This window comes from Ambystoma mexicanum, chromosome 7p (genome assembly GCF_040938575.1).
Source record: "Ambystoma mexicanum isolate Mex_15411 chromosome 7p, UKY_AmexF1_1, whole genome shotgun sequence".
In the NCBI taxonomy this organism is placed as follows: Eukaryota; Metazoa; Chordata; class Amphibia; order Caudata; family Ambystomatidae; genus Ambystoma; species Ambystoma mexicanum.
The window spans coordinates 101,173,448-101,186,439 of NC_090939.1; the positions used below are offsets into that span (position 1 = coordinate 101,173,448).

The following is a 12,992-nucleotide window of genomic DNA, read 5'->3' on the forward strand; positions in this document are numbered from 1 at the left end:
TTTTCCTTGCTGGGACATTGTATGTGCAGCCCAACAAGAGAAACCTGGAAAGTCCATTTACTGCTTTGTTCAAGATTTCAGAGCTGGAAATGTAGCAGTTGTCCGTTCCTTACCAGCGATGCCAAACCCTGCCACTATCTTGTATTCCTCCCGATGCCTACCATTTTACAGTGGTGGATCTTAGTTCAGCATTCTTTTCTGTTCCTATTAACCAAGATGGCCAATATGTATTTGCATTTTCACAAGAAGGAGCCCAGTGCACCTGGATGCGATTACCTCAGGAGTATACAGCGCCCCCCATCCTCTTCTCCCAGCAGTTAAAATGGATTTAGATGATAGTTACCCAGAAAGTCTGTATTGTTTTAATATGTAAATGACTTACTATTGGAATTGCTCTTAAGAAGCCTGCAAGCAGGATACAAAGATATTATTGACTGCCCTGCCAGAGAAAGGGTGGAAGGTGTCTAAACAGAAATTACAATTACGCAGACAGAGAGTTCACTGTTTAGGGCACTGCATTATGAAAAGTCACTGATCCAGATCTCCCTTTTGGAAAGTGGCTGTTTATAAAATCCCCAACCCTAGACGGCCATCAAAATGAGGGAATTTTGTGGGTCATTGGGTGCTGCCTACAATGGAGTTTAGCTTATGCAGAAATCGTCATACCCCTTCAACAGTATACCCGAGTTAATACTGTGGCAACCTTACAATGGACCGCAAAGGTGGAGAAGGCCATTAGGAGGATAGTCCTGCTTATCTGAATCCCCTGCTTTGGGACTCCCAGATTATAAAAAGGGATTCCCCTTGTATTGTCATTGGAAGACTTGGTTTGCACTGTCGGTGCTTTCACAGAAGCATGGCATTCATTATAGACCTATAGCTTTTTTCTAGTGAAGAATTGGACCCTGTGGCTACTAGAATGCTTCCTGGTTTGGGATCCTTTTACTGCAGTGCCATTGGTGCTAGAGCAGAGTGAAAATATTGCGTTAGTATCCCCCTTTAGCGGTAGCTGTGCCCCATGCTGTGGTTTCTGTCTTATTGAAAACTAAAATGCAGCACATGTCTTATTTGTAGAGCAAGCAAATATGAAATTCTTCTTTTGAACTCCTGCGATAGTGCCCTTACTAGTTGCTCTGTGCTGAATCAAGCTTCCCTATTCTACACTCCCAAGAAGAACCACATGATAGTACCCTATGTGACTGTCGTAATCATGGACTGTTTGTTCTTATCTTGGAGCCAGACCTTGTGTATTTCGTTGGTGGGTCCTGTTATCAAGATCTAAATGGGAAATTGGTTGCGTTGTGTGAACCTGGGCAGGTGTTGGAGAGTGGAAGGTTGCACCAAGTCACTTCTGCCCAGATGGTGGAATAAATGGCCCTTACCAAAGCTTGGTGCCTAGCAGCACAGTAGTCTAACATCTATGCTAACTAGCAATTTGTCGGGGTTAACACGCCGGACACCAAGCAAAAGCCCCCGATTTCACATTATTTACCATGTAGGCTGTGGCAGCCTTATTGGACCAAACTTTACGGTCCACAGTGATTCTCACACTGCTTAACAATGGCGGTCAGAGTTTCATATTCCCTTCCAAGTTGGTGAGAGAACCAGGAAGTTGGACTGTTTATTTAAGCGATGCACATCTAGAGGTGCGCGTCTTTCAATCACACAATTCTTCCATGTTTGGCGACGGAGGACCGTTGCTGTCTTTCCAGGGCCATGTAAAGAAACCGTAGAACTTGTTCCTGCGCACTGAATTTTCGAGCGCAGCAATCTACGGATGGATCAGCATTACCAGTTTTGTTAGGTAATTAAACCTTAGTTGTTTATGTTAACCACTGCACTTCTTGACCCTGTTACTCTTACTGGCTATGGACTTCCTTTAGAGTGAATTGCAGCGAGTGCACACTAACCTGTCCCTGCCTTTCCTATTCGAACGAAAAAAGTTGTCACACAACCCTGACGTTAAAGGGTGGTGTCGGTCCCCATATACAGCGGATTGATAATCCTTAACAGCTATGCTTATTACCCATAGGACCTGCAGGCACACACCCCTTACTGCTTTATAATAACTATTTTGCTATTGTCTTTCCCGCATGCTGCAGCTCTTCAACCAAGAAGAATTGCTCGCCTGAATCTCTCCTGCACCCTGGATTCACGGTATACTAGCACACATGGGTGGGGACTTAATGGGTGCTTAGAGAGTACTCCAAACTCCCATCCTTTCACTGCCCGGTCTAAGCACTTAATAGTTCCCAAAGACAAGGTTGATAGATGGCCACAACACAATATGCTTGTGAGGTAGCCCACGACTTTGGTCAGCTGTGGAAACTGAGTATTCTTAACCTCGACTGGGACTCTCATGAAGAATGGACAGTATGTGAAAGCTTTGCTGGATGCTATCAGGTTACCAGAACACGTAGTTATTGTTAAGTGTGCCGCTCATCAATCTTTAGATGATTCAATTGGTTGCAGCAACGATTTTGCAGATCGTACTGGAAAGTTGGCTGCTGTATCAGACTCTGAAGACTTATATCTTGCCTATCAAAGCCTGTCATATTCCTTCACCTATAAAACTCTTGAAGATTTGGCCTCCATTTACGAAAATGCTTGTGCTAGTGAAAAGAATAATTGGACAAGGAGGTCTCGGCAGCACCATGCCTCTGTGGAAAGATAACCATGGTCAATTAGTGGCCCCCAAGATTTGAATCATCTGGTCAGGCTGTATCACAGATGGTCACATGTGGGGCGGGAAGGGATTGTCATGTCCCTGAATGCCCCATTTTGGCCCCTTTGCATGTCTGATTTTCTGCAGCTTCCATGCTGTAAGAATTGGCACCATCTTCTTGTTATCGTGGATGTGTAGAGGCTTACCCATGCAGGGGAACCGATGCAATAACTGTTGCTAAGATATTGGTGAATGACTTTGTCCCAAGGTTCATAGTACCGATTAGTATTAATAGTGACCAGTGTGCACACTTGTAAATGGCATCATAGAAGCTCTTTTGTCCACCTTGCAAAGTCATAATTTGCACTGCCCTCCTCACCATTTCGCAGGAGCAGTGGAAAGATGAAATGGGGTGGTGAAAAACACGGTGGCTAACCTTTGTCAAGAAACTGGTCTGAGGCTTTCCCACTGGTATTGTTTAGCATGGGAAGTACTTGAAACAGAAAAACAGGACTCTGGCAGTTAAGAAAATCTGTAAGGGTGTCCTAGGCGGCTGCCGTTTATCTCTGTGAAAGTATTTGACAGATGATGGGCTATTTGTGTATGTGAAGTCCTGAATCTCTTCTCAGTCGCACTCATGACAAGGTTAAGGTTTCTCTGACCAGAGAACCAATTGCCCCTGGCCACTCCTTTCAACCCAGGGATTGAGTATAAACGTCCACCAGTGAAAATCTGCTTTGACCTGAGGTGGGGCGGGCCCTACCAGGTCCTCCTGACAACAAAATATGCAGTCAAGTTACAGGGACACCTGACATGGAAACACATTATTCATTGCAGGAGGTTGGTAGCCCTGGGAGAGTGACGTATCAAATAGTTGTATTCTGCATTCTTTTTTTGTTATATTATATTTTGATTTTCAATGCGTCCTAGGCCTCATCTCCAGAGCCTGGGAAAAGCCTTACTAATCTACTTACTTCTACTGAGGTTGAGGGCTGGCCTTGGTACCAAAGGGGTAATGTCATCTACTGGCAGGGTGGTACTTTGCATATTTGGGAGACTGGCGATGTGGAGTTACTTGCTGCTAGACTTCCAAAGCCAGCTATATGTTTTCAGAAGATAGTCCTCATCCCTGTGAAGCACTTCCAAATTGGATGTCTAATGAGGAATATCTCCAAGCTTCAGATGCGGAGGCCCCAAACACAACAGTAGCCCTTTCGCTTGAAACGGCTACTACAACCACACAGGCTCCTGAAACATCTAAAATGTATCCCGAGCTATCCCATATCTCCAACCCAATCTATTATTGTTATTCTGTTTTGTATACTACGAGAAGAAATAAGGTTATTTTGAAAACCTTTAACTGGTATACTGAAGTACCAGGCACCACTGTGGTGACAAGGAGGAAGACACATGAAGGTAAACCTGCCTCCTTGAATGCACAGGGCGGTTGTCAATGAGGTGCAGTATAGAAGGTCAGAGTGTGGCACTAGGAAAAGGTTCCAAGAGTTGTGTGAAGTTGCATTGCTTTTTGACTATTCTGGATCCCAGTAATAACGCTCTGATTATGAATATATGCTCTAACTCGTCTCATGCTTTGTGTCAGTTTAGTCGGGATCTGAGGAACAGGGCATGTACAATGATGCATCATTTAGTGTCTCCCAGTGGTTAAGATTATAGAGTTTGATAAATACAAAGATACGTGGTCAGTATCTTTGGTGCGATACCTTGAATAGTAGATAGATCACGGTATGGATATCTTGTCTTGATTGCCATGTTGGCAACTGTGATCTTTATTGCAACATTGTCTGTCTTTCAAGTCGCAAAACGGATTACTAATTGCACTGAGGGGCCGCCACTCCGCTTCAGTAACTAGAGTAAACAGTTGCACAGAGGACGAAAGAAAAGGGAAGTAGTAGATGGGATTTGAGATGGGGCAAATACTGCACTTGCAGCTTTGGGTATTTATGTGGGGAAACGTTTAGTTGGCCGCTTAGAACAGGGTATTTGACGCATGTTCATTCTCAGTAGATGGGCTCCCACACTCGTTTGTAACCATGTATGAGTAGTGCCTGGAATAATCCCATGCCTATAATTCTTTGCGGCCAAGTAAGTGGTATTGCAATGTTTCTCTCCCCATACAGGGTAATTTTAGCACTGATAAAGGCTGAACATGAATCTACACAAAATCCTACTACTATTTCTGCCCCCCCCCCCACACTGCTACTCGGGTCCCCTCCTTTCACTCCCCCATTCACCCTTTTACCTACTCCCTACCTTCCTAAGACTACTCTTAGCACTTGCATGCACATTCACAACCCAGTACCACTGTTAGGGAGAATTCTCTTATAAGGCTAATTATACAAACCAAGTGAGTCCCCCAGCAGCTTTGCTGGGTTTTTGGGGGTTGTTTTTTTTCTCCTGCTAAGAGTGAGACTCTTTTCCTCCCACTCTTAGGCACGATTTGAGGTATGTCTTTGACTTTTTCTGTGCTTATGGGCTATGGGGTTTTCTTTCTGCTCCATAGGGGATCATTTATTTTTTATGTGTGTTACACAGCACGCTCAGTGCAGTAACACAGGGGTGTCATAGTGACCCCCAAACATAGACTCCATACCCTGGGACTGACTGTCTCCCAGGGCATGTAAAGTCAGCATTGACTTTACTAGTCCTAAATTGTGAACAGAACCAGTACAAACCATCATATTGTGGATGTACTAGAAGGGGTCAATTATATTGCCACTGGGTCTGTTTTCAAGGGGGCACTGTCCAGTCCCCCCTTGTCGAGTTTCTGGCTGGTGGCAGTGGTTACCACGCAAAATATTCCACCGGAATATTCTCTATGGGATTTTCCCATTGATTTTAAACGCACCACTTTTTGGTTCAATTTTAAAGATACCGCTGGTTTATTTAGTTAATATTAAATTAACGGTTGGGTCTTTTTGTCAGAACTCTTTTCTAAAATGGCGTTCGTGTCCGTCTCTGTAACTCTGACCAAGCTCAAGCCCTTTGTTCCACTTTTTGGCGGGCTTCTCCACAGAAGCTCTCCAAATGGTGCCACTCTGTTTGGGTTCCACAGGAAGGGTGGAGACGGGAATTGGCACCCTGGACTGGGTTGCCTCGGCAACCCAAATCGTACTCTACTCTGATTGGCCCAGTGGTGAGCCGCTTAGCATATGTGATTGACAGCTAGGCTGATGAATGGGGGTTTTTCTGCATAAAAGCAGGGCTTTTGGTACTGGAACTTCAGAAGTCGCCACAGGAGCTAAGAATCCGAAGAGGGAAGAAGCTGAGCCATCTGCAACGACGACACCGCCGGTGAAGCCCTGCTGCAACTACCTCACCACTTTCCCGACGACAAGAGAAGATCTTCTGCTGGACGAGTCTTCTTCCTCTGAGCTAGTGGGACCAACCAGTTTGCCCTTTTTGCCTTCCAAAGACGTCTCTTGGTCGAATCGCCCGTGCCAAGCACCCCGGCGGCTGGATAGCCAAGCTTCACCACTTTGACCACGAATAAAAGGAACGCACCTTTTATTGACGAACTCTGAGGCTGGTTTCATCCCTGTGCAGTGCAACGACTGCACGTTTCCTCCTCGACGAGATCCTCTCTTCCCCGGGTCGAAACAACGAACTGCAACCACTGCCAGGAACAACTGCCACCGCTGGAGCCTCCTCTCTGTTTAAGGTACTGTGTCCTGCCTGGCCTCCCTTTCTTCGGTTTGCCCAAGGTGACCCTTAAATCCTTGGCTTGCCAACTGGGTTGGCACCAGACCTTCTAATTTTACCTTCTTGAATCACCCCAACCTCTTTTGAACATTCTGCAAAGACTTTTTCGTGCATTTTTAACCGTGTGATCCTGGGCACATTTCGCCTCGCTCCCTTTAAAGTGGACCTGGCCTATGAACTTTGGCTCTACAGTATTTACTGCCTTTCTTCCCTTGCTGAGAACTCCTAAAAGTGTTGGGACCTGTTTTATTTCTATGCTCTGCCTTTTTCTCTCCCTTTAACTGAACTATTGGAGTGCCATCAGGTTATGCGCTCACATCTGTTTAACAAATCGTGATGTTTTAACTATGAATTGTCTAATAGCTATCAAGGGAGGTGTGTATACTTTACCTGACTGTGTTTTAACTTGCTTTTGATTTAGAGTGCTAGTATATTGCCTAAAGTGTTTAAAATAAATAATTATATACTTTTGATACAAAGCTCTGGTCAGTGTTTGTTTGCTCTACTGTGTTTTTAGCCCTATTGTGTACACTTTATATACTGCCCTACTCTTCTTGAGAGAAGTCTGACTGCTCAGCCACAGCTACCAGGTAAATCTGGGTGGTGCAGACTGCTACCAATTGGGTTTACCGCTTACTCCTGTGGTCTTAATCTTTTTGCAGTGTTCCCCAAGGGAACTGCACAGGATTCTGCCTAACAACCACTTTCTCTCACCAACCAATACCTCCAATTTTCTAGTAATTGCCTCCATGGTCCTCCACACCATCATTCTGCCTTCTGCTGTGTTGGTCTGCCACCTCCTTCGGCCTGAACTGAACACCCCACACACTCCTGTTTTTACCCCTCCGATCTCCCTTCTCGTATTGGTGTTTGTAGGGACCAGTTGGTTTATACTTTCCCTGCCCAGGAGGCGAATGGGCGAATACATAAAAAGAGAGCTAAGCTACTCCCCTTTTACTCGTGCAGGTCAGCTGGCTTTTTTTCAGAAAATGATTCAAGCCCGTATTAGAGCTGCAGCGTTGTGCTTCCGCAGCTGGTTTACAGGTGGGTGAGTCTGTATTTGTGAGCGGTGTGCAGCAGTCCATGCTGACACTTGTAATGTCCAGAGATGTCTCACGTCACGGTTCAATCTCTCTGTTGCCGGTGGGAGGCATCTCCCTGTGGACTCTGTTGTGGGCGATTCGCCAGGAATGCTGGTACATGTGGTATAAATGAGAGAGACTGCCCAGCATTTTCATACATAGTTATGGGGTGACTAACAGTGGTACCAGTAACAAACATGCCGGCACATAAAAAGGGGCCACGGATTGGAAACTTCCCAACTGTTAACTTCCCGTCTTGGGTAGGAACGGCTCTGGCATCCCATACTCTTGCTGTGGGGGGACCCCCATCTTCTCTTGACAGGACCAGGATATTGGCCCTCACAATATATTGATTTCTATGAGTTGCTATCATACCGTTGAGTGCCTGTTATGAGGCACAACCTATGACTGGGTTAAAACGTGGCCACACACCCCTAGCAAAATTGGAACTTTCACATAGAGTTCCTTATGTTAATTTGACTGAAGATTGCAGAGATGTGTAGCCTGTCCTGTTTTAAGTCTTCCTTGTCTTACCCCATTTCTGATTTTGGATGGTAGATCCACCAAAAGATGGCTTTGCATAGATTGGTGCGACTTTTCTAAAACAAGTGTCTTTAGGGTCATGTTTGGCTTTCCCTGTTTACTGTGAAACCACACCAGAGGCCCAGATGACTCCTTTTGGCTGGTGACACTGCAGCCTATTGAACTACTTTGCCCTACATGCTTGACTCTGTCACTCAAAATTCTTTCGCTGTGACTTTTAACTTTGATTTTCGGAGACCGCTATTAAAGAAACCTCTCCCCGTCAATGAGGTCCTACAGATGGCCAGGATTTTTGAACGGGCGGATGATCAAGCAGCGTCCATTGAGAACGCCCCTGCAAAGAGACAGGAAAAAGAGGAACTATTGGCAGTGATGCAACCGCAGAAGCAGGGTGACAGGCCACCATCTGCTTTTCGAACACTTTACCGGCAACCAAGCAGGCCCCACAGGTTCTACAGGTGTGGGCTGGCTTTTCCACACACAGGTACATGCCCTGCACTCACTCAACAGTGCTAATACTGTGGCTGGGAGGGCCATTTCCAAGTAGTTTGTTGTGAGGGCAAGCCATTCCCGACCTCTGAGGACAGCCCCTGCAAATGCATGGAGACAAGGCAATAGGACTTAACTGCCAGCCCAAAGCCGGGGCAGACCACAACAGGGGTATGTTCTGGGCCTTTAGAGCTACATAGGGGCAGTAGAGGAGTCTATTGAGGACGCCTATGTGCAAGGCGAGGACCAACTCTCCCATCATACATGCTATGGAGACTAGTATGATGACCCACCATACTCTCTGTACGGATATGCCACAAATCCAGCAGAACAGTATTATGGATACCAGCCTGATTTCGACCAAGCAAACCCAGATGAATATATCAATTTGATACAAGACAGCCAGGAGGCTGAAGAAGCACTAAAGGTGGCCATCAACATGGACACAAGACACCTGTTTTTTATTGACACTGGAGCAGCTGCCCACAGTATGGGGGAACAAGAATTCCTACAAATGGGGCGTGGGGAGAGAACATGCTGGCCAAGTCTTGAGCACACATTTTTCAATGGGGTGCCTCTCACCCGCTGCAATCAGAAGGCCAGTTCCAGTGCACATCGATCCATAGAGGCCACAATCCGCGTCACCCGCAGCAGCACAAAAGGACGATGCCTCCTCAACTACAAGACTGCAAACCAGTTGGGCCTCATCAACATCCACGATCACGCCTCGGATGTTGTCCAGTACTCCACAAGCCTACACAATCCAAGAGAGTCGATATTCATGCTCACCGCAATGCCAGTATCCAAAGACGCCATCCAAGCCAGGTTCCCGCGCCTGTTCAAGGGGCTGGGTAAGCGCAAAGGGAAAATCGTCAAACTGCACATAGATGAGACGGTCACACCAGTCCCCCAAAACCCACAGAGTAGGGTTCCATCTACAGGAGGCTGTGTCCAAGGAACATGCACAACTGCTAATGGATCTCCCCACTAGTGGTGGTCCCGAAGGAAGGTGGCAGGATAAGGCTGGACAGGCGGGGTCCAGAACATGGCAATCCAACGGGAGTATAATATTGAGGACATGATTGTGCTATTGAACAAGGTCACCACATTTTCCAAACTTGACCTCAACCAGGGGTACCATCAGTTGGAACTCCACTCGGACTCAAGAGTCATCACCACTTTCTCCACTCACGATGGACTCTTTCGGTACAAGAGATTAGTTCAGGATCTCCTCTGCCGCAGAGATATTCCAGGAGAAACTATAGGGATGACACCCTGGTGTTTGGTACTTCGCAAAAGGAACACTACCAGGTGCTACTGGAGACATGCAAGGCCCTACAAGAGGCAGGTCTGACCCTTAACTTGAGAAAATGCAACATCAATAAACGTAACAGATTTTTCAGCCATATCTTCTCGGATGCTGGAATGGCCCCTGACCCGGACAAAATGAGCACCATCGCCAGCCTGGTAGCTCCCACCCAGGTGGGGGAGTTTAGCTCATTCTTGGGAATGGCTGGGTACTCTGCCAGGTATATCCCACACTATGCCTCGCAAACTGAACCGCTCCCTCGCCTCCTACAGAAGGATGCCACATTTGAGAGGACGGGTGAGTGTCAGAAGGCATTCATCAACATTAAAACTGCACTAGCTGAGGCAAAACGCCAAGATTACTTTGACCCCGAATGGCATACCGAGATCATTGTTGATGCGAGCCCCGTCGCCCTAGGGACAAGGATTCACCCCCCCCCCCCCCCAAAAAACATAGTGGCATATGCAAGCAGGGTGCTGTCCCTCATTGAACGGGCATACTCCCAGGCCAAGAAGGAGAGTCTTGCCGCAGTCTGGACATGTGAACACTTCATCATTGGCAAGACTTTCATGCTCGTCGCCGACCATCAAGCCCTCTTCTTGCTGTTTGGCAACCCTTGCACCAAGATGCCCTCCATGATTTAAAGGTGGGGCATTCATCTTCAAGAGTATGACTACACCATCATCCAGGGGTCGGGGGAGGCGCATAATCCAGCGTATTACATCCCATGCCACCCAGGGGGTGGGGTGCCAGACGACACAGAAAGGTGACACAGAATACATCAACTACGTCACGGCCAATGCGATGCCACCCGCACCCACACTGGAAATGCTGGCACATGAGTCAGCAAAAGACCCCCTCCATGTCAATGGCTGTCCAACTGATACACTGGAACAGATGGAGAGACTATTGCAGGCAATTGGCCACGCACCCTGAAGCAAACCGGACAGAGGTGGAGCGCCTAGCAACGATGCACAAAGAGCATGCTGCGCTGCACGACTCGATCCTACTCAGAGGATGCAGGCTTGTGATATCACCAACACTAAGGCGATCAGCCATCCAGACCGCCCATGAGGGGCTGAAAACACCAAGAGACACGGTAGAAAGTATGGTTTCCATACATTGACACACTCATAGAGGACATGGTGCAACACTGTCTTCCCTGCCAGGAGCGATCCTCCAATACTGTTACAACTTGCCCTCATCCCTCAGAGACCATGGGGACAGAGTAGCGGTCGATTTCTATGGACCGATGGATACCGGAGAATACTTTTTAGTCTTCGATAAATTCTCACGGTTTCCCATTGTGAAGAGGACAGTGTCTCAACGGCATTCCCACAAGTGGCGGCACTCATCGATGAAGTATTCAGCGAATGGGGGAATCCCAAAGACCATAAAGTCGAACAATGGGCCCCCGTTCAACAGCCATGACTTTGCAACATTGGCCCGCTATTTCGATGCGTCCATCAGAAAACAACACCCAGATGGCCGAAGCGAATGGGAGGGTGGAAAGATTCATGTATTCCATCAAGAAAACCATTCAGCGTGCAAACGTTGAGGGCAGATAGCCACACCAAGCACTCTGCAGCATGCTGAGAGATGATCAAAACAAGCCCCATGAAAATCACCTTCTGAGATCATTTATTTATTTGGAATGCGCCAAAAGCCCATGGGAATCATGATGGCATACCAAGTGAACACTGAGATAATCATACGAGACACCGCTAGGAAGCAACAAGACAAAGAGGCTGATCGCAGGAGAGGAGCGAGGCCAAAAGAATTGATAGTTGGAGATTAAGTTCTTTTGAGGCAACAAGTATAAAGGAAAACAGACTCTGATACAGATCGCTTCTGCTCAACGTCATATCGATAGAGATCCATGGTGACCACAGGAAGCGAAGGCCAAGAAGGGATGAGAAATGCATCCCAGTTCAAACGGCTAATCAAAGGCGAAGAGAACGCCATTGAGTGCATGGAGCTTAAGCTGGAGAGAGCGTAGCCTATGGGGGAGCGCTGGCGTCCTTTGCCCACATTCGAGCATGTGCGAGGTTGCCACAAGGGCAGCCTGAGGAAGCAGACTCTGGCCGACATGCTCGCTCCCAGCGGGCAATCAGTAGGCCACAGCGACTGGTAGAGGAATGCTGAGCCCGACCAAAGAACATTTGTGGCGGGGGGAATGTTTCTGTGCCTTTAAGGCATAAACACTTGGGGAATGGGACACGTGGGTTGGAGGAGGGGGAGAATCCCACTGGGTTTGCTCAGTTAGGTTAATAAAGTTATAGAGAGCAGTCAACCTGCGTTCCGTGTCGTCCTTTATGTAAATGAGGTCCAGAGACCCCAAATAAAATGCACAACCACCTGTCCTATACTGCCCCTCAGGCCTGCCACGCACACCTAAGCACAATTCTTGCTCGTAAACTAACAAACCAACATGCTAACCCATCTAACTATCTATGCACTGACTCCTTCCGCCCCGGTCTGCTCGCCAGGGCCTCAGGACTGCCACGCCTGAGCACGAACGTCTCAACTACGAGCGACTACAAAGCACCAAACAAACCCCATCGGAGGACCATCTTAATGCTACCGCTTAAAAGCTGAACATGAATGCATACGTTTACCAACCAAAGCTGGGAAGACCTGTGGTGAGGGTGAATCCTGTTCACTTTTAAAGTGTGTGATCCCCGGTGCCTTCTCTACTAAAACAGGTAGGCATTACAATTGATACCTTTCCTAGTATATGCAGTATTGTCTCCATATATCATTTAATCTGTACATCCGATAATTTCGGCACCCAAGCTGTGGTGTAACGCCTCCGGTCCCCGGGGCGGGCCACAATCACTGTCGGGGTTACCCAACAGGGCGGGCAGGCTGGGAGGGCGCCCAGCGGACCATGGGTAGGGGACACCCTACCAGGCCCGGATCACCGGGCGGACTCTCTGCAGTTGGGAGGATCACCCCCACTTCTTGGCAGTCACGGCTCCAAGGGCACTTGGGCCGCGATGCAAACCAGGCCACGACCACGTGGCACACAGTCGAACACAGACACGAGTTGCCGCTTCCTGGGGCTCTGCTGCACTCCCTTCCGCATGCCAACAGCGTCCCTTTTATTAATGGAGCGTCATGAGGCTCACGTAAGAGTAACCACTAAACCAACACCCAACACAAGCTGTTATAGTAAACG

The 12,992-nt window shown here is 47.6% G+C and overlaps 1 protein-coding gene across 7 annotated transcripts in view; it reads left to right on the forward strand.

Moving 5' to 3' along the window:
• The window catches only part of ATP6V1A (ATPase H+ transporting V1 subunit A), a 1,210,625-nt gene that overhangs the window by 125,979 nt on the left and 1,071,654 nt on the right, over positions 1 to 12,992 (forward strand). The window lies entirely within an intron of this gene.